The 22,486-nt window shown below is 40.4% G+C and overlaps 1 long non-coding RNA gene across 1 annotated transcript in view; it reads right to left on the bottom strand.

Moving 5' to 3' along the window:
* Window positions 1-4,494: 4,494 nt before the first annotated feature.
* The window catches only part of LOC309553609, a 102,582-nt gene continuing 84,590 nt past the window's right edge, over window positions 4,495-22,486 (bottom strand). The window contains exon 3 of the long non-coding RNA XR_014225181.1: window positions 4,495-4,894. This is a non-coding gene — a long non-coding RNA (uncharacterized lncRNA). The remainder of the gene's footprint in view (window positions 4,895-22,486) is intronic.

Genomic DNA, 22,486 nt, shown 5'->3' with positions numbered 1-22,486 from the left:
TGGCAGCTAAAGGGGTATCAGAAACACAAAAGCAAGCTACTCACTAGGGGGGGACCTCTGGGTGAGTCTAGGAAGTAAAAGGACCTGGGAGTACTAGTGGACAATAGGCTTGGCAGTGGCATGCAAGGCCAAGCCGCTGCAAGCAAAGCCAACAGAATACTGGCATGTATAAAAAAGGGGATTCACTCCAGAAATAAAGAGATTATTCTCCCACTCTACAAGACTCTGGTCCGGCCACATCTGGAGTATGCTGTCCAGTTCTGGGCACCGGTCCTCAGGAAGGACACGCTGGAACTGGAGAGAGTCCAGAGAAGGACAACAAAAATAATTAGGGGAATGGAGGGCATCGGCTATGAGGAAAGACTACAAGCACTGAACTTTTTCTCTCTGGAGAAGAGACGATTGAGGGGGGATATGATATCAATGTGTAAATACTGTACTGGCGACCCTAGCATAAGGAACAAACTTTTTAGAGAAAGGGAATACAATAAGATACGTGGCCACTCACTAAAACTAGAGGAAAAACAGTTTAACCATAAAATACGTAAGGGGTTCTTCACTGTGAGAGCAGTAAGGATGTGGAATTCTCTTCCACAAGCAGTGGTATCAGCAGGGAGCATCAATAGTTTCAAAAAACTATTAGATGGGCACCTAAAAGACCACAACATGCAGGGGTATACAATGTTCGGTTAACAGAAAACACACACATCATAGGTTGAACTGGATGGACTGATGTATTTTTTCAGCCTCACAAACTATGTATGTAACTATGTATGTATGGTGAATAGCCCTCTTAGACAGATGTCACAAGACCAGGAGTCCCCATTGGAAGATTTGCTTTAAACTCTTGTTCTGGTGTATCTATGGGGACATGTGCTACAACAGACTGGGGGCAGGCGCATGACTCCCTTTTAACCTGGCATACTTAAGACATCTACTCAAATAAATAAAGTACTGTGGGGCTCCAGACTGAAAGTGAGTATTGCAGCAAAAGCTTTTTTTTAAATATCTTTTTACTTTTTTTTTTTTTTTTACTGCAGTTCTACTTTAATGTCAAATAAAACCTACTTCCATTTCAGTGATAATTAAAAACCTGTCTTACTCAAAATACACAATTTTGTAACGCTATAATCTACAAAAGCTACAATGAATATAAACTTTCTGTATGAACCAGTATCACCCTTTGCTCTAGTTGCAGATCATTCAATCGATGCATTCATATCTTTGTGTATTCATTATTTAACGTGTCCTTATTGAATCAATTGGAATTGACCGGTGTGCCATTTAAAGTTATTGGACTAGTGATTTATGTTTGCTTGCAAGTGTGTGAGTAATTGATGATTAGTGGCATAAATGTCATTTAATTTTAAAAGGATGAAGAGACATCTTATTGATAATAGCTTGAGGTGGTTTGTGTAGGTTGCTAAGAAGGATGCAAACAAGGACAGACACCTGACCTTGGGATTAGAAAGAAGGCTCAATTCACTAAACTATACTACATATTTAAATGGCCACAATTAACTTTTTTTCAGCTTTGTGATTGGTATCTTTCTTCCTGTGTTGGCTCTCACTGTTGAAAATAAGTTATGTGACACAATAACCCCTATAGTTGAAGGGATTATGCACACGTTTCTAATTAACCACCTCCCATCTGGTTAATGTACATATACAGCCAGGTGGGAGCAGCGCTGATGCAGGTGGATGTAACTGTACCCTCAGGAGCATGCAGCGGTGCAATCTGTGACCGCTGTCTTCACAGATTGGAATACAGGGCCGCTATGATTGGCCCGAGAGTGATTATAGTAAATAATAGTAAACAATAGCTGCAATTCATGACACCACTGTTTACTACAGTGATTTCTGTGATTAGTCAAGGTGTAGGGCATTCCTATACCATGTGATTACTGTGGCCAATCACAGCTATCACAGAAGTTCAGCTGAACACTGTCATGAATGTAAAAGCAGTCACAGTGTGATGAAAAAAAAAAACCTGCTCATCCCGCAAGCAGTACATGCAAAAAAAAAAAAGTATTGCAGGGTCACTATGGTGACATCGCACTGCTGTGGCAGTGATCAAGTACAATAGTAGGCTGTTCTGATATCACTGTATGTCAGTGCCAATAGCTATTGTCCCCGATCACTGCCACAGTAGACCAGTGCTGCTAGTCAGTATCCCTAATCACTGCTGCACCAATCAGTGTCTCAAACCACCACCGCCCACTCACAGTTTCCCTAATCACCACTGTACCAGTCACAGTGTCCCTGATCACAGCCATACCAGTCATATTGTCCCTGATAACCAGCACACCAGTCACAGTGTCCCCGATCACAGCCATACCAGTCATATTGTCCCTGATCACCAGCACACCAGTCACAGTGTCCCTGATCACAGCCATACCAGTCATATTGTCCCTGACCACTAGCACACCAGTCACAGTGTCCCTGATCAAAGCCATAACAGTCATATTGTCCCTGATCACCAGCACACCAATCACAGTGTCCCTGATCACAGCCATACCAGTCATATTGTCCCTGACCACTAGCACACCAGTCACAGTGTCCCTGATCAAAGCCATACCAGTCATATTGTCCCTGATCACCAGCATACCACTCACAGTGTCCCTAATCACAGCCATACCAGTCATATTGTCCTTGATCATCACCAGCACACCAGTCACAGTGTTCCTGATCACCACGACACCAGTCATAGCAAAAGGACTTCACATGTGCAATGTGACGAGCCATCTTTGTTGTGGCTGTTGATGTTTGTGATTAAATACTACCAAAAGAAAGCTCTATCTGTGGCAAAAAATATATAAAATGAATTTGGGTACAGTGTTGCATGACTGAGCAATAGTCATTTAAAGTGTGACAGCACTGAAATTTGAAAAATGGCCTGCACTGGAAAGGGGTGAAACAGTGCGGACTAGAAGTGGTTAAATATTCATAAACACTGGATCTTGCTGTCACAAGCATACACATGTACACGTGCATTTTTACATATGTTTAGTTGCAAAGTGTGTAAAAAAAAAAAAAAACACAAAATATTCTTCTCTAAACACAGGACTTGGGTGTTTCAATGTTATGCCTCCCAACGCTGCGATAGTTTATATTGGGCTATGAAGTCCCTGCTAACTTAACCTGCCCGTGTTTCCCTCCTTTATCCACCTTCTTGCTTACTGTAGTAGATTAATAGCATTGGAAGCTTAAAGTAGAACTGAAGGTATTTTAATAAAACTTACAAGGAGACAGGCTATTTGTCACAGAAAAAACCTGGAAAGTCTCTTCCACAATAGAACACACCTTCCTAAAATATAATGACTTTAGTTCCAATTTAAGATGATGGTGAGTGACACTTTGTTATTCAAAATGTTTGTTGCGCTAACAGACCGGTGTCCTTGTGGGGCATCAGGGTAACGAAGGTGATGAGTGGGTAGGTTCCAGGCACTAAGGAACTACCACAGGATTCTCAGGATTTGAAGACAATATTTGAATCTAGAATGAAAGCACGACACTGAAATATTTCAAAGATAAAGTTTTATTAAAAACATCAACTGGGTATAAGAGCCAATCTGTTTTGGGAAAAACAAATTATCCCCTTTATCAAGGCTTTTTAAAATATGAGGATTGTTTGCATGGATTCAGAGTGATATATAACCTGAATGTGGCATGTTTCAGAAAAGACTCAGCAACGTTCAGCTTCAGCTTCTGGGTTAGGTCACGTCCTGACAGGCCAAGAAATACCCCAAACTCCCAAGTATCGGGTAGCAAATTGCCCTTTATCGGCCCCCCATCTCTCACAATGCAATGCATCTCTCATTGCCTGAATGGCAGGTCACCAGATAAAGCAGAGTTGGAAGATCCTGCATTGCTGTAATGCTCAGCAAATTAAAACATGCACAGGCATTGTGGGTGGTCTGATGGCCAATGGGGCAGTAAGAAGGGTAAGCCAAGCCTTCTTATGGTCCATCAAATAAAGTGAACTTGTTTCACTGCCTAGCATAGGAAAACTACAAGTTTACTTTATTGCCACAATAACTCAGAATGGGCATTAAAGTGGTTGAGGATCAAGGATTTCTACCTTCATGCATTCTACGCATGAAGGTAAAAAACCTTCTGTGTGCTGCTCCCCCTCACAGCCCACCCCAATATTCACCTGAGCCCCACCTCGATCCAGTGATGTGCACGGGAGTCTCAGCTGTCCCTGGTCTTTCTCTCCCCATTGGCTGAGACAAACGGCTTCCTTTGCGGTCAATTACAGCCAAGGGACCCAAGAAGAAGAGGATTGAGGCTGCTCTGTGCAAAACTATTGGACTGAGCAGATAAATATAGCATGTTTGTGTTTTTGTTTTGTTTTTTAGACAAACTTTTAATATCACTTTAACTAAAACACAATATACATTCAAATACAAGCTTGAATTAAAAAATATCAAATGGTAAATAAAATGTAATCAATAGGCAGGCCCTTTTTTTCTTTTAACACACTGCCAGGTCTAGAGATTTGCCAGCCTCTGCCCAGCTGACAGCAATCCGGTTCATTGATGTACACAGCAACTGGCACTGTTCTCGGAGAAAAGTTCCAATTAATTTGACGCTGTTGTTGCTCAGGAAAAGAGCTCCTCTGATGTGCACTACATAACATAACAATAAAATGTTCTGCGAGAGAAGCCAAGCACCCTCTGATCACATTAGCATTTTAGAATATATACCTTTCCCTTTGGGTTTTTGCAGAATTCTTTTCTGAGGTTGGAGATGTAATCGTGCATTGTTATTTCATGACAGGCGAAGGAGGTTATTTCCATATGGATTTGGTGAGTAAAGGAGAGAATTCATGCAATGGTAACTCGTTTTAAAAGTACCTTGAAAATTTTTATGCCATTTTTGTTTCTGTCACCTGTCAAATGAAAAAAAATAATTTCAATAGGATTTTCCGGATTTGTTGAAAAGAGACAAAATCAGACATCTTATATTGTTTTAACACTAATCTCCTTCATGTCTTGGGGTAACTGAAGCATTCAGAAGAACAACAAATTTTAGTTATTTTGGTATCGGTCATTATGCTTAAAGTGTATGTGCAGGCATGACCCGAATTGACCCCAAAACCCCCTCTTTCTCTCTAGATCAAATCCCAGCATTTTCTTTTTTACTTTGTTTCTTTTTATTACTGTAGCATTCTTCACCAGACTTGTCAACTTCTTGTAGCTGCTAGGAGCTCAGTTTTATATAAACACATCCCCCTCTCTACCCCCGAACCACCGAAGGTTCTCCCAAGAGCCTTTTCCCTACACATAGTGTGTGGACAGACCCTTGAGAGTCAAAGCAGCAACATTGCTTTGCTGCCAAAGAAATCAATATATGCATGTGTAAAGAGATATGGAGGATGAGGACAGACCGAGTTTTGTGGTCCAGGAGGCGGACAATGCTACTTAAGATTTTAGTGCAGTAAAAGCACTATGTTGTCAGCTCACACAAGTTAGGAGCTCTTGAGATTTCTTACAGATTAACAGGTTTTTTTTTTTCCTGTACATGCAGTAAATCCAGACTTGCTGTTACAACATTATGGTTACAAAAATTGGGTATTCTCTCTAGTTTTCGATAATAAAGTATGGTGCAACCCCCAAAGGAGCTGCTGGAAGTCTGGGTTCCCTGGTTCCTAGTAATGCTGGCCCTTCAGGCAATACCGTAACCTCTGACATACAAAGGCTTGAGAAAAAGATGTTTATTTGGGTGGCACACCTGTCAGAGTAAATGAAAGTGATAATAGCAGTTGCAATAATGCACAGGGTACCATAACCTGGCTGAAAGGGACAAAGTCCACACCTCCTAGGCCTTGAATTATGGGGCAGCCCTAAATATGGGATATACTGTGTGACGGAACAGGACACCCCGACTGGGTATCTCCGCCAAGAAGCTGCTTCCTAAGTTCTGGAACACGAGACCTGTGAATCTGGCTATAGTTACCCCAAGAACCTGATAGTACAAGTTTTGAAGTCAGCCAGAATGAACTGTTTATTGAACCAACTTACAGACATTTATACATTTGAGAAGTAGGTCCGTGACCAGTCAAATATTTACCCAAAACATCACACAATGAATAGATAACGAGGTAGGGCTGACCATGATATCATTAACATGCCAGTTAACTGAGCACTTAAATCAGCCTAGACGGAATGCACAGAATGCTATCAGGCAAACAATAGATGACACAATTAACCACCTGAACAATCAGGGGGATCTCATTCCAGGTTAGACCCACCGGCATCAAGCTCCCACAGAACAATACACATTATTAAAGTGTAAACACATCCCCACAGTAGATAATAGGTTGTTAATTAATAATGTGTGAAAGACAGGTGGCGTGAGTTGATGAGATTACCAATAAGGATTGCTCCACACAGACAGTGACCAGGAGTCTAGCTTGCAGTCCTCTCCCAAAAGTCTCCTAAGTCTGTAACATACTGTTAATATATATATATATATATATATATACACACGGAGGGGTTAAAAGTCTCACAATCCCTCCTTATTCCCTCCCACTAGCCAGTGGTATACCTGTTGGGGCCCACAACTGTGATGGAGCACTCTTAAACAGAGTTTTTGTAATTCCAACAGAAAGTAAATATGGGATATACTGTATATATACACTGAGGGGTTAAAAGTCTCACAATCCCTCCTTATCCCCTTCCACTAGCCAGTTGTATACCTGTTGGAGCCCAAAGCTGTGTTGGAGCACTCTTAAACAGAGTTTTTGTAATTCTAACAGAAAGTAAAGTATTCTTCAAATAAATCCCTGGGGTGCCTAAAAGGGGTCATACTGTCTCTTGAAGAAAGCCTGGTATGGATATTTTTACATAGTTAGACTGTTCCCGCTTAAACCAATGTAACTATGCATATAGCATACCTATGGGATCCCCTGGAAGCTAGAAATAACTGTAGTAGGTACTGCTAATACAATGATCTCCACTAGTTTCCAGGTCCCATGCTGAGCAGCTGCCCTCCTGCATTGTGAACACAGGAGGCAACCCGCTTGGCACCATTCAGAGAAAAAAGCCTGCAAAGCATTCTCTGACTCAGGAGGTGGAGATTGTGTCATCACTGCCACACCTCTTCACCTCATACTATCAGAGAATTCTTTGCATCTCAATGCATTCATTGAGAAAATGCAAAGCAATCTCTGAATTATGTTTGTGCCAAGAGGGTAACCTCCTGTGGTGTGTACTACAGTGATTTCAACCTCCTTAATGGATTCCAAAAAAGGTATGGTACAGGATGTGAAAAATGACCTTGGTCTAAGCTGGACCAAGGTAACTTTGTAAAAATATCCATTTCTGGAATTCTTCTATAATTAGAAGAGCAGCAAAGACAGTGGCCAATGTGCAGACAGGTGCCTACATAACACTAATTTTGTTACTGCTTAGTATGTTTCTTTAAGTACTGAATGGTGCAAGCAGAAGTATTTCTCATTATGAAATGTCTTCTCTTGTATGTGTGTCACTTTCTTTTTCAAAGGTATATATAGATGCGAAGACCAGCATCATGGCCCAGTTCAGTGTGAAAACAGTACAGAGAGGACTTGTACAATGAAATCTGGTTTTGGCTTCAGCGTAACCCTTTAAAGGGTGCCCAAAGAGATGGACTTTAACTGTTATTGCAGATGTGGACTTTCCTAACTAAAAGGTATGGGCAACACCACAAGTGGGGGATAGCCTTACCAATCATGTGGCACAAGCAATCACAGAACAGCCAAATGTAATGTATTGGACAGTTCTGTACTAGCAAAGATATGTTCTACTTCAATTTGTAATCAAAATTTACTTAAAGCGTAACTCCACTTTTATTGAGAAAAAACATTCCCCTCTGGGTGATCTCTGTACATTGCAAGGATTTTATCAAACTTTGTTGCAGATTCCTACCTTTTGTTATTCTTAAGAAATCACTGCTTGTTCCTCTGTGCCCATGCTCTGAGTAAGTCTAATGGGAGTGGTTTAATAATTATCAATCAGCTGTGCACCTGCAGGGTACTAATGAGGAAAACTGCTGGGCCTGCATCCCTTTAGACATGTTCCTTTTGGGAGTATCTCACCAAAAACGAAATTTTTGTTGCAGGGGATGCCTGAAATCTGACTTATATCTTAGTGCAGACTTCTGAGAAAATCAGTGAGCCAATCACACAAACAGGAAATTATGTTTCTGGGGGGTGTGATCAGTATACATTCTGTGTACAGAACAGCTCCAGGTAGCCATATTGCATTGCATTTTCAGAAAATGACAGCGACTGCAAATTGGAAAGGAAAGGTCATTTTTAATAACATTCAATTACAATATGACTTGTGTCCCAATTGTATATGCTATATTATATTTTCTTTATTTGCTATCCCCCCCCCCCCACGAAAGTGGAGTTACCCTTTAATTAAACCAAGTTCTTCAAAAAGGAGAAGTTGTCTCATCTCTCTTACTTTAAAAGGGGATCAAGTGTGTCAAAAGAAAGAGTATTTTTGGTTTATTTAAAGAGCTGGAACAATGGAACTTCAGTAAAAGCTATGTTTAATAATCCGGGTTATGGGTATAGAATGAATATTACAGTTAGCCTTAATTGTCATGGAGATGTGAGCAGAGAGAAGAAGAAGCAACTAGTTGGATGTGGAGGCAGTGGCTGGTGATGGAGGTTCTGGCAAGGAGGACTTCATGAACCTCACTAAGTGGCAGGGTTTCTATCTTGGAGCAAACTGCAGAGCCTGTAAGCCACAGTGGGGGGGGCCTTGTGAGATGAGGTACGATGGCTTCCCTCTGTACCTACGGTCGCTTTACATTAAAAGTGCATACTAAGTGCCTACTTGTATATATTGTTGTTTTCTAAACCATTTCAATTCTAGTCTATTGGAATGCAAATCTGCATGAAGCACAGGTAAATGGAAGGCAAGTGCACCTGTCAATGAATTCTAAATGATCTCCAAAGCATCTCAAACTAATGTCAGAAGAAATGGCAGTGCTAAGTGATAACAAAGGGACTTCTAGAGGTGGAAGTTCTCATATTCACCTGCTAAAATACTCATAAATTATATCACATTGGGCCAGCAGATAGGGTTGGGCTAAATCCATATTTGTGGATTATTGGACATACCTGTACAATGCTGATCTGACCACACAGGTACCGCTCTCGGCTGTTGGTGCCACTTATCCCAGGACGAACACCGGGGATGGGGACCTGCCAAACTAAAGTTTCATTTGATCGTGTTCATGTAACATTTACAAACCATTTTTATAGTCTAAGAATTAGGACTCAAGCAGGCCAAAAATTACCCCTAGAAATATGTCAACACACAGACTGAAAGATCTTTAATAACAATATATTTTGCTAAATAAAACAGGATTACCTGGCATAAAGATGTTCGTAAAGAGAAAAACCTAAGACAAATCAGCAGGTTGCAAAAACCAAAAGACTTCAAAAGCCTGGTATTTTCATTACACCAACACAGGAGCTCTCAAGATAAAACCCTATCAATGCCACGCTTGCTAGTATTGGCAGCCGCCCGTTGTATTAAGTGCGGCCGCCAGTCTGTCCAAATGTCAGGCCAGTTCCTGGCCGCCAACCGGTATTATCATAAAACTGGTGCTATACTAAAAGTGTAGCGCAAGCCGGCGGAGACTCTTTTTGTGCGGCAGCCAGGAGTAGGCTGTTTTTCTCGTGTGGAGGGGGGGGCAGCTTTTTTACTGCCCACCCTTACAAAGTGCCGTCCTAGGCCTGGGCCTTGTCGGTCTAGGCCAAAATAGAGCATTGCCTGTGCATGCTCGGCAGTCCTTCTGGCAACAGCAGTCATTGGATAGGTGCAGCAGCACAGCCCCAGTAATGCAACATTGTGTCACACCATCTCTCAGAGACAGGCTCCACAAAGCACACTTCTTGCCCTTCACATCTTTTCATTGTCTATGCTGTAGAATACAAATAGAAATCTAATTTCTTGGTTTGGAGTGGATAGTACACCCAAATAATAAAAGTACAACAATGTACTTGGAGACATGGATATGCATCTCACCATTATTAGTCAGGTAAACTGTAACCAAGGATGAACAGGAGCCTTGCAGATTTTTTAAATAGTTACAACATGGGAAAATGTGGATGTTTTGTGGAGTATTGTAATCTACTGATTTTCTTTTTGCCCAGAAATGCACTTTTAGAGCCCATTCAGACTAGCGCGACTTCACAGGTCGCCCCTCGAAGTCGGATCGCGCCAGTCTGAATGGGCTCTTAGTGTTTTTAAGGGACATTTATTGTTTTTGTTTTTTTTTCTCTGACAAGAAAGAGGAGATCAGCGCAAACACATAAAACGAATAAATCAATAAATTGCCAGCTGAACACTTAAAGGTAATCACAAAACCTCAAATATAATCAGAAGTTTAAAAAGTCCAATCAAAATTCCACAGGACTGCTTTTATTTTTCCTGTGGAATTTTGATTGGACTTTTTTGCGCTGCATTTTTTTTAAACTTTTGATTTAATTTGGTGGAGTCTATGTAAAATTCCACTTTCTCAGAAAGTCAAAACACAAACTGGGCTTTTGGGCAATTAATAATGGTGTGCAAGCATAGGGAAAGTAAGAAATGTTGCTTACTCTGCCTCTTGTAATGTGAAAATATTTACCCAATATGGACAAATCCCTGCTTAGCTTTGAAATTAAAGGAGTTTTAAAGTCAAAGGGTTTTTTGTCTTAATGCATTCTTTGCATTAAGATAAAAAAGCCTCTTGGGTGTAGCAGTCTCCTCAGCACTCCTTAATACTTACCTGAGGTCCTTCTCTGTGCAGTGATGTCCATGAGTCCCTCGGCCACCGGGGAGTCTTCCTCCTGATTGTCTGGGACACAGCCATGGCACAATTGGCTTCCGTGGCTTTGAATCAAAGTCAGTTAGCCAATCAGGAGACAGGGGGCGGGGCCGAACAGCAGCTCCATGTCTGAATAGACACACACAGCTAAGCTCGGGTGCCCCCATAGCAAGCTGCTTGCTGTGGGGGCACTCAACAGGAGGGAGGGGCTAGGAGCAGCAAGGCCGCTGATAGGGGGGACCACCAGTCCTCCTGTAGGGGGCCCGGGCACTCGGGGGAGCCCCAACAGCACAGGAAATAAATGCGGTCGGGCAGAATGGCAATTAAAGAAGGAAGCCCTGTGCAGCTCTCTGTAGCAGCTGAAAGACAGTTTATTCCCCCTCCTGCCAGCTTTCAGCTGCTGCAGGGAGAGACACAGACACAGGACATCATTCCTGTAAATGCTTCTCCAACACTGATCCCCCTCCCTGTTCTGCCTGCACCTGTTCCCCCTCCCTGTGTGCCCCCCTTTTAGTGTGCCGTAGGGCTGCAGGCTTCCCTGTCCTGAAGAAAAATAACAAATTGTAAAAAATAATAATAATGAAACATTGTTAATGAATAATTTTAAAAAGTTGTAAAATAAAATTATAAAAAATGTTAACATTTGAAAAAAAGATATAATTTATTGTAAAAAAAAAAAATGTAAGAAACAATTAAAAAGGGCTAATTCACACAGGTTCTCTGTTATGTTTGCATATAATATTAATGATTTTAGTGTATTTTTAGTGAAAATATTGTATTGATATATTTGGGGGGGGGGGGGGCGGTCAGGTAGGCTGTAGGGGCCTCGTGATTTCTAACAGCAGCCCTGGCAATGAAGGATCCGAGAAGAGGGGGATCCGGACTGCCCTGTGGAAAACCAACTGAACAGAAGAGGTAAGTATAACATGTTTGCTATTTTTATTTTTTTTAAAACGAGAATTTACAATCACTTTAACTTTATGACTGCTTTGCATGGCAAAGCTATTTTCACAGAATTCACTCTAAATTTTCAAGTCACAGAGGACTACATTCGGTAAATAGTTTTATTAAATAGTTAGCATATATTTTTGTTACGAGGGTAGGAATAGACAGCGAGTTCCATTCACTAAGCTATATCAAGTGTGTTGTAGTTTATTATAATAACCTTTATTTTCAGACATGTGACTGCTGAAAAAAGCTGTTTTATGACAAAATAACTATCATTCTATATTAGTGAACAATGTCTTGTATGTTAAATATGCACTTTTAACCTAATTAAACTGGAACCAAACTGAAACAAAAACATTCGTGAGAAGGCAGGCTTTTATAGGACAAGAGACATGCTATGGGGTTATTGGAATACATTTTTCATGCATTTTTGTACACTGTGCACTGTTTGTTCTGTGGGGCTCTATACAGAATTTCTAAAAAGGGTTAATTTACTATAGAGTCTAGACAAATAGATCATGCTCTTTGCAAGTACAGTTGCACTCATTTTCTTTAGCAAATGCAATGTGGTAAAGCTTCACTTTGTAAAGAATACCCAATAAAGGAAAATACCCAATCAAGTCCAAGGTATATAAAAAAAAAAAAACAAAAAACAAAAAAAAAACATGTTTTTCTGCACATGATTGGATGATGGAAATCAGCAGAGCTTTACCGCATTTACTAAGCTCTAGAGAAAATTAGTGCAACTTTGCCTTTGCTAAATCAACAACCTGTTTTTTCTACCATTAAACAAACTAATGCCTCGTACACACACAACGATTATCGGCCGACCGATCGTCCAACTTTTGTCCAGAGTGGTGTTTTGTTGGTTGGAATGTGCCTAGACTGCACACGAATTTTCTCGGCCAGCAAAAATCTACTTCAGAAGTGATGTCATGTGCTGGTTTACTTTCCGTGTGTTTTTTCTTGCTCATCAGATTTTTGTCTGCCGAAATCTGTACTGACTGACGGAAAATCGGCCGTTGTGTTGACGGCCAACAAAAATTTTATAGCTTGCACACCAGATTTTTTTTGGCCGAAAAGTCGGAGTCGGTTGTAGGAAGCATCATACTAACAAGCCGAAAATCGGCAGATCGGACGTTGGCCGAAAATTCCCGGCCAATAATCGATGCGTGTGTACGAGGCATTACTTGCCTGTTCACAATAAGCAGCTCAGTGAACATTCTCGACACACCTCAGTGCCAGAATGAATGAACTGCTGTGCGCATGTGCTGTAATTACAGCATTTCAAGATGGCTTGAATTCCTGCACCCGGAGAAGACTGGCTGAAGATAATAGCACCGGCGAGGGAGTGTGTGTTTAGTTTTGCTTTATAGCTTAACTCTGCAAATTTAAAAAATACCATTTAAGCATTTTATACACTTTTTAAAGCTCACCTCTAGGCACAATTTTACTTTGATTCTCTATCCTTAAAATTGGGTGGACATCGGCAACTTTTGGTATAGAGATCATTGTTTAAAATCCCATGAATAATTAATAGCCATTGCTACAAATAGGGAAAAATGCGGTATAGCATGTAGTAGTCACTAATACAGGAGTATATTAATCGTTACTATATGCAAGTGGAGCAAATGCTTGTATGCCAGTGATTACCTGCAGGGTGATCATGGAGGACAATCACTATACCAAAAATTGCCCATGCATACAGTGCTGTATTTTGGCCTAGGCCAACAAGGCCCAGGCCTAGGGCGGCACTTTGCAGGGGGCAGCAAAAAAAGCCACCCCCCCCTCCACCTGAGACTCTATTGGCTCCTGGTTGCTAGAGCCGCCTCTCTCACCCCCCTCCTCTCTCTCACCCCCCTCTCTCTCTCTCAACCATCCCTATCTCTCTCACCCTCCCTCTCTCTCTCTTAACCCCCTCTCTCTCTCTCTCACCCCCCTCTCTCTCATCTCTCTCACCCCCCCTTTCTTATCTTCCCTCTCTCTCATCCCCTCCTCTCTCTCATCCCCCCTCTCATCTCCTCTCACCCGCCCCCCTCTCTCTCTCCCTCACCCACCCCCCCCTCTCGTGAGATCTCAGGGGTTCATGCTGGGACTTTTAGTCCTTCAATTTTTAAGGGAGTCACACCCGTTAAAAAGGGAGTGAGGCAAATTTACATAGGATGGGGGGGGGGGGCAGTTTTAGTCTTGCCTAGGGCAGCACAAAACCAAAATACACCACTGCATGCATACCCAGCCTAACAGTCTGTGTCCTTACGTTGTAGATGTGCCTGTGTCTCCCACCAACCCCTTTTCTTCAAACCCTTACTTTACTACAGCGCTCAGCAATGACATAGGTGTGGATCCATAGCATGTGTCAGGGACACAGGCATCTGACTCTCCAGGAAGTGTTGATTGATGATAAGACTAGCAAAGGCTGCAGCTATGAAACAGAGGGGAGGAAGGAATCATGAGTAATTTTAGAGGTATGCTACCTTTTCTTCCACTCTAGGGAAGTTGATTCCTTTAGAGACCTGCCATATACTTTTTCTTTACCCTTCTGGTATCCATGCAGGACAAAGCAACAGATTTACATTGATGCCAGGCCTCCCCACTGCCTATACCAAAGCTCCTAACTGTCCCTGATTTTAAAGGAACAGTCCCTCTGTCCCCCTTTCCTCATTCGTCCTTCATTTTCATTTTGTTCTGATCTATATAGTTATAAATAAAATGCACTATTTATCTTTAAAAAAGTGTTTCACAGTAATAAACTTTTCATCCAATTTCTAAATTGTTGCTTTTGTAAATCTCAAAAGCCAGTATAAAGAAATAGTAGTGTTAAAAAAAAAAAAAAAAGCACTTGTGGGTTTAACTTATATATTTTTTTGCATCATTCTCCTTTAATGGGGCGTGGCAGGGGGTGTGTCCTATAACTACATAATTTTGCTAATAGGTGTCCCTCGTTCCCATCTCAAAAACTTAGGAGGTATGCTGTACTTTGTTCACCTGCTGCTCTGATTGCCAATTGGAGGGAAGAGGAAATACTGGGTATGAGGGGCAGAAGACTCACTTGCCTTCCTCCTTCTATATCTGACAGTACTGCACATAGGGATTTGCCCAGTGCTTTTATTTTGGGCAGCAAGAACGTCCTCCTTGTTCAACAGAAGAAACAAAAGACAGTATACATTTTTACCTCAATGCTGATTTCTGGCTAGTTATTGTAAATGCTGCTGAAGTTCACTTCTGACTTTTTTGTATTCACTGACCTGCAAAAATTGTCCCTCTCTAATCTGTGTATTCTTTAAAAAAAAAAAAAAAAAAAATACCATGCTTATTAGTGGATTCATCCATAGGCCATCTCTGATTTTTTTTTTTTTTTTTTTTTTTTTTTATTCACTTATTAACACAGCCTTTCCATTCTCTTACTTCTAATTTGTTTTAAACCAGACCCACACTCCCTCCACAAAAATAGTTTATAGTGGGTAAAAAAAACTATTGAACATGTCATCATTTTTCTAGGTAAATAAATTTACAAAGGTGCTATTGACATAAAATGTTCACCATATGTTGGTAACAACCGCTTGAAATCCATATATACAAAGAAACCAAAAGAAATAGGTCCAGAAATTATGTGTAAAAAATGGAATGACACAGGGAAAAAATATTGAACAAGCTAATTGTAATTTATTTAATACTTCATACAAAATCCTTTGTTGGTAATGACAGCTTCAAGACACCTCCTGTATGGAGAAACTAGTTGCATGCATTGCTCAGGTGCAGAGATGTATAGTAACTAAGTAGAACTACTTCACTACTGTACTTAAGTACCGAAAGGCGGTATCTGTACTTTCCTAGAGTATAATTTTTTTCTCCTACTTCCACTTTTACTTCACTACATTTTTTCGATGATTTCAATACTTCTACTCCGATATTTTTTTTTGTGCTGCATAGTTACTCGTTACTATTATAAAAATTACCACTGCCAGAACAGTAGATGGCAGGTTTGATGAAGCTCAAAACATGTGTATTATCAGCGCATACGAAAATAAATGCTACTGTATGTATAAATAAAAGCTGCATTTGAAATAATAAAAGACAATATGATGTTCAAACTTTTGACTTCTTTCTTTAATAACTACATAACACAGTACTTGTACTTTTACTTTCAGTACTTGAGTAGCAATTTTTTTTCAAAACTACTGGTACTTTTACTTTCAGTACTTGAGTAGCAAAATTTTTAAAAAAACTACTTGCAATACTTAAGTACAAAAAATGTTGAATACTTTAGTACTTCTACTCAAGTCACTTTTTGATTGAGCACTTCCACTTCTACTCAAGTCACTTTTTGATCGAGCACTTATACTTTTACTCAAGTATGGGTTTCGAGTACTTTATACAACTCAGCTCAGGTGTGATTTTGACCCATTCTTCCACACAAACAGTCTTCAAATCTTGAAGGTTCTGTGGGCCTCTTCTATGAACTCTGATCTTTAGTTCTTTCCATAGATTTTCTATTGGATTCAAGTCAGGTGATTGGTTGGGCCGTTCTAGCACCTTTATTTTCTTTATTTGAAACCAATTGAAAGTTTCCTAGGCTTTGTATTTGGGATCATTGTCTTTCTGAAATGTCCACCCTCATTTCATCTTCATCATACTGGTAGATGGCAGCAGATTTTTATCAAGAATGTCTTGGTAGATTTTTCCCATTCATCCTTCCTTTAATGACATGAAATTTGCCAGTACCGTATGCTGAAAAACAGCCCCGCATCATATTGTTCTCAACTCCAAACTTCACTGTTAGGATGGTGTTTTTGGGGTGATGTGCCATTTGACCTCCAAACATGGTGTGTATTATGGCATCCAAAGCGTTCAATTTTGGTCTCATCTGACCAGAATATATTCTCTTAGTATTTCACAGACTTGTCTAAATGTTCTCCAGCAAACTTTAAACAAGCTTTAACATGCTTTTTCTTCAGTAATGGAGTTTTGCGTTGTGAACGTGCATACTGATCATGGCGGTTGAGTGAATTACTTATTGTTTTCTTTGAAACATTTGTTCCTGCTAATTCCAGGTCTTTCTGAAGTTCTCCACAAATGGTCCTTGGCTCTTGGACAACTCCTCTGATAATTCTTTTCACTCCTCTGTCAGAAATCTTGCGAGGAGCACCTGGTAGTGTCCAGTTTATGGTGAAATTATGTTCTTTCCACTACCAGACATGTTGCCCCAACAGAGCTCACTGGAAAATTCAGAAGTTTAGAAATCCTACTGTATCCAATGCCATCAGTATTCAAAGACGTTTCTTGCGAGCAACATCCCTCCTATATGTTAAAAGAGATACAGCTGCTAGTACTTAACACATTCCCATACTCATGTGTGCATATATAAAATAATGTGCCACGCTATATATACCTAAATCAATATTAATCTAAGTATAAATAAAATCCAATATCATTAATTAAAAGTGCTCCTACTCATATTAAATATAAATTAAAATACAATTTCATTGATAAAAAATGCTCCAACTAATAATCATAGTGTCGAGTAATCAATAATCTAATTTTTTACAATACATCAACTCCCTCTGGATTAAATGAATGGCAGCAATAAAAATAAAAACCACACAGCGTAAATAAATATATGTGTAATTATGACAGTTCGTGTAAGTGCAGTTCCACCCATGCTGATGTATCAAAAGTGCCGTGCTTGCATGCTTCTATATATCCATATGCTTCTATGAAATTACGTTTGAGTGCTTCACACATGTGATTACTCAATACACTCGTGCTCCCCCATCAGATGTGTGCTCACCTGATGAAATGTGACCTTACGCTTAAGTGCATCATATATCACTTTTTAGTCCTTCCAGGACTAAAGCAGCTTCTGTCCGTGCCCCCTTTCTACTGGTGTCGTTGTGTCTCCTCAATGCAAATAGCATAACCCAAGTCATACATGTTGGTAGTCAGCTTGACCCTTCTATGGATAGCCATCCGACCATCAGATGACCAGTCAATTATATGTAAGCAGGTACCCGGGAGAGAGAATTCACCACAGAATGAGACATGCAGACAGGTTTATGGGTGAATCAATTCTCAAAAGTTTTAATATTGTATCCAGTTTATATAGATAGAAGCAGGGTGGAGTAGTGATTCTCTTATCAGTAAACATGCAGAAATGGCAACATTCTATGAGCTAATACAAAAAGTGCAATGTAGCTAAAATCATATAGATAACTAAAGAAAAGAAAAACATTTCTCCGCAAAGCTGGATCTTGAGCTCCAGATAAGTTGCTAAATATTGCATATACCTCAAACAATGTTAGGTGTGGCTCAGACTTATCTAATGGGAACAGATGATTGCATATGAAAAATGGAGTTAACTCCTTCAAATCCCCTCTTAAAAAATCATAACTTATACATGGTTTTTTATTATACATATGGTGTCATCAAGGGACATACAGTCTCCTTGGCTGAGAAATTATAAAAGGAACCGACACATGTTCTTGGATTCCTTGCTTGCCTCAAGTACGTGTTCCTCCTTATTGTTACCCATTACTCCCATGATCGGAACTACACAAAGTATTAAGACACCTATAACAAATATACTAACAATGATAATTCCTAGCTGCACTAGGGCTTGTTTCCAACTATTAAACCATCCAAAATACTGATCCCAAGGGTTGTCAATGCCAGAATTCTTTTTCAGTTACACAGAATGGCCAGAGTGACCTTACTGTTGGGGCCAGTATTATCAGGAATGTAAGTACAGCATCCATCTATTTTATCAATATACTGTATATACAGGTACCACCTTTTTCTGCAAGGATCATATCCAGAGCCATTCTGTTTTGGAATGCCATCTGGGAAGTGGCTTCTAGTTGTTCTGCTATGCCCTTTAGGGCATCCCTTGTATAGTTAACAAATCTCAGCTGATTATAATAGATATAATTTATCCAATCTACATTTTTATTTATGGTGACAAGGGGAGAGATAAAGAACTCAAGACCGGCTTTGACTTGGTCTCTAGCTTTAAATTCATTAGGGACCCCTCTTGGGACCCCGATGGTATCTATATATACATGTAGATCAAAACTTCCTATAGGAGCTTCTCTTCTTTTCCTGTAGTTCTAGTGTTCCCCTTAAGCTGGTATGTGTTTTTGTCATTTTCAGTAAATATGTGTAGGGGCATTATAACTTTGGCAAGGGCACACTCTCCTGTCTACTTCAAAGGCAACCTAAACCTTATTTTCATATCTCCACATATCCAGTAAATGTCTCCCAGAGACATTGTTTGATACTCTATTATAGTGGACCTGTAGGTGGAGCAATATCCCTCTGTAAAGTTCCCTAAATACCTGCCCCCACCACTATGTCTGAAGTAACATGTATAATTACCTGGGTAAATGGCGATAGACCCAGTGGGCCTAAATTTTCCAGCTATGATGGGATATTCCTTTTTCCATGTTTCACAGCTAGAATGGTTACTAGAGGTATTGGTATAGAGGCTAAGAAAACAAGTTTCTACATTCTCAGGGATGTTAAGGGGCAACATACCCAAGTGCAACCAGCTCCTCCACAGACATAGCAATCTGACATGTTATGTGAGCTAGCACTATACCTCATCCATTCTAACCGTAAGTTTACATCAGAGCACCCTGTCTCTGTGGGCATTGTATCCTCATAGATGGGATCTGCTATAGCTACCATTTCTCCCAAAGTCTGCACACAGGGCCTGAAAGGATTCGTCTCTCGTACCTGTGATGGCCACTCAGAAGAGCCATATATGTCTTTTAGCTAAAAAGGCTTTCTGAAGCTAATGAACTCTGATCTCTACCGGATACCCAAAACGTAAGTTCTACTATCTTCTGGACTAGGATTTTCTATGGTTAAGCTAAATTGCTCGGGAACATGTTTAACAATTGTCATTCTGCTTATAAGTGTCTTTCTATTTTTATCCTTGCTAGTAGTAGGTTTGTACTCCCAATCGTCTTCCGTGTTCCAACCCACTGATCCCAAATAGTCACAATGGTCTCCCCAATATTTGTCCGTGACACATATAAATACAGTTCCTGGGCCTAATCTCCTATCATTATAAGGCACTATAAAAGTAGCTACCTGTGTGTTAGAGGAATTATACTAAAATTGTGTCATGCCATTTGTTTGTGTGATGGCTATCTTGGAGGTTGAACTATGGGACAGGGCTCTTTTATTCCTTTTCTGAGTTATCTCTGATACTATATCTGGGCTGGTGGCGTTAGGGGTCCCACAAATTCCTCCAAGGGGCCACAGATCCGCTGGGTGATATATACAGTTAGTTATGATCCAGGTTGGGATGAACACTAAAAATACTAGTGCCACCAACACAATCCACAGCTTGTCAAAGTTCTTTGCTATGAATACAGTCATTTTACTAATTTTCAGAGACTATAACACCTGCTTCACTCGCTCTTCAAGGATTTTCCACATCTGCTTCACCTCCTTTATCTGTGTCTTTATCTTGTTCACACACTCCACCTTGACCTTTTTTACTCGACTGGCATGGATCCGGGCTTGTTGGTCTTCCACAAGGACAGCGATTCTGGTCACTGTGACTACCTTTGTCTTTTGGTCCAAAACGAGATCCAGCCTTGGTTTTGTCATGTGGCGACAGCTTGCTCACTACGTCATCTCCCTCCTCCAAGGAATGGGTTGGTATCTGTGAAAAGAAAAGAAAGGTGCGAGCAACTTTTCGTTCTACTTGATTCAAAATTTCAATTACCCTTTTCTCAACTTGTCCTTTTCATCCTTTCCACTATTCCTGAGCTCTATTTTCAGGATTTTGACTAGTTTCTGGCATCTTTTTGATATGAAAGCTGGACCATTATTAAAACTAATTCAAAGCAGGCACCCCCATCCAGGAATAATCTCCTGACTGAGAATGCGTGCCACTGTGTGGGCATCTCCCTTTTTTTTTTTTTTTTTTTTGGTCTCCACTCAGCTGCTGAACCCATCCACTATTGACTAAAAGGAACTCTTATTTCCTCCCTGCTTTGGGCCTATATGGGGAAACCTATTTGTAGATGTGTGAATGGGTTTGATGGGTATTGGAGATGCTCATGTGTGGCCTTATATGTTTGGATTGTTTGTTCCTAATACAGGTGATGCATCTAGCAACATATGCTTGCACTAAACGGTCAGCAATACTTTATATGTTCTTTCCCACCCCCTGTGTCCTATTCCATAATACTAGGCAATAAACAAACAGTGGGGCGCTAGCTGCGGGGATACACACAAGAGCTCCCCTCTTTTAGAAAAAGGTGATTCCCAACGTTTTCTAAAACACCACCCTAGTCCTTAAAACCCGTTCTGTAGCATGCGTTTGTAGCTTTAATAATGTGTGATCTTTTGGCCGGGAGCAAGAAATGAACTACAAAAACATCCTCTGCTCGCTCTATGGCTGCCTATACATCATGTTGTGGTGTAACACACCCTTTAATACCAGTAGCCCATTTAAAACTGGGGCCTACCTAGGGCAAATGATGTGGCCATCCCTATTACCATCTCACAAGATGCTATGTACTATGTTCGGAGTCACTTCAGGCATGCCTTTAGACCTGGACTGCGACCATCTTTGGACAAAACTATAGGGCAAAGTTTACCACCATACTCCTGGGCAAGTACACCTGCCATGGTCTTACAATTGTCCCTTGCATAAACACAAAACATTTTTCCATGATTTGGGAGGCCCAGTGCAGGCGCTACAACCATAGCATTTTTCAGATATATAAACGCATTTAACATTTCTTGTGATATTTCTGGACCTGTGGTTTGTCTCAAAATGTTATTATAGATAGGAGCAGTCCGGATCCATACCAAGCAATGATCCTGTGGGTGGGCAAGACCCACTGTGGGCTGGCAAGACCCACTTCTTATATGACTGACTCTACTATCACCTGTGAGAACAAAACCAAGGTAAACAACACTTTCCTGACACCACTGTCATTATTCCTGTGACACTTTGTGTCCACATACATGTACATTTCAATAAACTCACTCGCTCTGACTGGCCTCCACAGAGTGACTACATATGTCATATACATATTGTAGCGGGACTGACCCATGAGCAGGTGTCCATCCCCTCTTGCATGGTCTGGAGAACTATAGAGTGGACAATTGAATTGTCTACTTGACCCTAAGGCATTTCTACACCAGGTCAGTTACCTGGACTGAAAAACAAGGAACAAAGATGGCTGTGTCTCCTTGTCCAATAGGACGCTTTAAAAAAAAAACACACTACTTAAACCAATCACTGTACAGTGGGCAACATCGGATGGTATGGCTGTCAGTAGAGATGGCACATCAGATACCACTTGCATGCTATGATCAGATAAAGAACTAAAAAACTTTTTGGCTTAGTGCCAATTTTCCAAAAACTCTTTTTTTTTTTTTTTTTTTCGTGTCATTCTAACAAAAATTTGGCCAGAGGTTCCCCTCTTTCAATAGAGGATACCCATAAAATATAATTTAAAAACTATAATCAGATAAAAAGTTAATCTGATTTGAAACTTTTGGCTCTGTGCCAACAGGGTCCAATGGTCACACTAATTGCAGTAACTCTTTCTGTCCAAAAATAAATTCCATAGCTATGACAGGAATAAAGATATGACGTTTGAACGCTTTCTTGGCAAGTAGCCAATTTCCAAAATTTTGCAGGAAGGCTCCCCTTCACATAGGAGACCATTTGCCAAATATAATTTTTCATTAT

Source organism: Pelophylax lessonae (genome assembly GCF_965119305.1).
Source record: "Pelophylax lessonae genome assembly, chromosome: 4".
NCBI classification, from domain to species: domain Eukaryota; kingdom Metazoa; phylum Chordata; class Amphibia; order Anura; family Ranidae; genus Pelophylax; species Pelophylax lessonae.
This window is presented reverse-complemented; position numbering and strand designations above follow the sequence as displayed.